Source organism: Chondrus crispus, genomic scaffold (genome assembly GCF_000350225.1).
Source record: "Chondrus crispus Stackhouse genomic scaffold, scaffold_398, whole genome shotgun sequence".
Lineage (NCBI taxonomy): Eukaryota > Rhodophyta > Florideophyceae > Gigartinales > Gigartinaceae > Chondrus > Chondrus crispus.
In genome coordinates, this window is record NW_005179294.1 from 12,381 (window position 1) to 15,108 (window position 2,728).

The window sequence follows — 2,728 nt, forward strand, 5'->3', positions numbered from 1 at the left end:
CCTGCTTCTGTCAGGTTTGCGACCGCCGCTGGCCCCACTGCCGCGCAGTCGCCCGCCGCTCTTTGCTGCTGTCCGGGCCACGCTGCCCACACTTCCCCCGCAGTCGCGCCGGTGCCTGCTGCCGCGCTGTCTCTCGTCAGCGCTTCGTTCTGCCTGCCGCCGTATTGCCGACCTACAGCCGCTCCGGTCTGTACTACCTGGCCGCCTGCTTCCTCCGCCGACAGCTCGTCACCACTCTGCACTGCGCCTGGTATCACATTGCAGCAGAACAGCCGACGCCAAACTCACTGCAGCTAGCTGCCGCCCGCCGGCGCTCGCTGCCGACCGCCGCTGCCGCTTGCTGTCGCCCGCCTCTACTGTCCTGAGGTCGGTGAGCCTGCACGCTCCGTTTTTTGTGCGCATCGCATCGTTGGTTTGGGAGTAACGGTAGGGTCTTGGTTATTGTTGGAAGGGACTGAAGGCCTGGTCGTTGAGGTGTGTGGAGGCTAGGGACGTGGTACTGCCCTTACTTTGCTCGAGAGCGGTTGACCCGGAATTAATACCCGGTGACGCGACGCAGGCAACTCGAACCGGCAGTGTGAACCTCTCCGGCAGGGAACCCCACCGGTCCTTTTTAGGGCGGATAACGGTGTCGACCCTCGGTGGTCTGGTGTTTCCAGGCGTGGGAATCCTCTGGGGTGTTGTGCACTGAGTAGGTTGGGGTGGTATCGCTGAACTGGCCGTCGCGCAAGCGTCCCGCAAGAAACTAGACACCCTTTGAGGCCTGTATACTAGCTGGTGTGGACGTTTCCTACGGATCATCGCGCCCACTCTGGTAACACAAGAGTGGGTAGACTGCAGAAGTCGTTACCTGACCCGGACAGGCTTCGGGCGCCAAGGGTCGGACCTTTTCTACCTGCAAGAGCTGCAGGCGCCGAAGGTCAGACCCTGACAAGGTCAACCGATCATAGATCGACTCAGTGCTGATTTTTTGCCCTTGTTCTTAAAGGAACTATTAACTAAATCCCGATTAGTTACCCTGCGATCCGCAACATGCCCCCGCCCCCCTCCCACGAGGGAGCAGGGCCTTCTGAGAGCGGACAGCATTCCGACTCGTCACCACCCGAACCCCTGGTTACATTCATGAAAGGCATAACGAACGACGCGTTGGGTACGCTTACGAGTGCCCAGAAAGGCTTCATCTCCTCAATTCGGTTCCTAGAAACAACCCCGGAGCTAACTGGGACCCAACTAAAGCGCACTATCGCTGACATGTTCCCGCCGGCTTCGCTTTTCCAACAAGAAATATGCGACCTCCCTGCAGTTCATATTGAGTTGCGAAACTTCTTGGATAGTAGAGGAGGGAATTTGGAGCAACACTCATCTCACCGTGTTGTAATAGCCCTAGCTCATGGCCTTTACGAAGAACCGGAAGACACTCAGGCGGCCATTGACATGGCACGAGAAATCGTTGCTGCCGGCCGTCAGTCCCGCTCGAACACTCCGGGTTCGAACAGAAGAGGCATGAGCCAGCCTACTTCACAGTCGACTCAAGTGACCCCTCCGAATCACACTTCTCCGGAAAGGGTTGCGCACAATGTAGCCATGAGACTAAAAGACAAAGATAAAAGTTTTCTGGCGATCTAGGGGAGTCCTGGATGGAGTACGTCGACGATTACCTCCAAGTTTGTCGAGACTATTCTCTTTCTCCGCTGCAAAAGCTACAGTACCTCCACAATATACTTCGAGGAGACGCGAAGAGGTATTACCTCGACAAGGTAGATGGTTACGCTACCAGTTTCCAGCAGGCCACACAAATGCTCGAGAATGAGTACAATTCTGCAGTACGTCAAACTCGAGTTAAGAACTACCTGAACACGCTGCGAGTTACTTCCTTTGTTGCCCAAGGGACAGAGATGTCTGCCGCGCTTGCCAGGGTCTACAATTCTATCATCCAGCTATCGAGACAGGCTCCAAGATCCCACCAAGGAGACGCCCACAAAGTGGAATTCCTTCGAAACGCAGTAAGAGGGACGCCATGGTCGAGCGAACCGCTAAGCAGAGCTGCGACTCATAATCTTACATTACAACAGCTCTATGCCGAGCTCGAGGCTGCCCTGCAGCTAGAGAAGGAGTCCAAACTCGCGATCTTACGAGACCGCGCACAGTTAGGTGAAAGGACGCCTTCTTCCGACGACAATGCCGGAATAATGTAAACGGGGCAAGGAAGGTACTACAACAGCCCTTCTTCGTCCCGTTTCCAAAGAAGGAGTACGCCTTTCCGAAGCTCTCCCACCGGCCAAAGCGCGAACAACCGAGTCGCAAAGACCGGAAGCTTTAACCTCTATCGGTCTCCGGGTGTTTCAACTGCGGAGGTACGCATCTTTTGAAGGACTGCAGGCTCCCGTTGAACACGTCCAGGGCAGCTGCACGCAAAATGGAGTACTATGCGAAGAAGGCCGCCACAAAACCAATTGCGGTACACCACGTTCTCGCGGACTTATGTCAGCAACTTGATTGCGAAGCAAAGGAGGACTGCGAGGAAGAAGCAGAGGCCAGTGACCTGCGAATATTTGAAGGTATCCTAAAACTGGAACACCCAAGCTCAGAGGAAGACAATCCACATCGGGATCATGATGAATCTTCAGCCGCAACTGTAAATCACGTATACGTCACTGGAAAGTCATGCGACATACCTTCATCAGATACTTTCCAAGGGGTATGTATCGATTCCGCAACCCAGAAATCG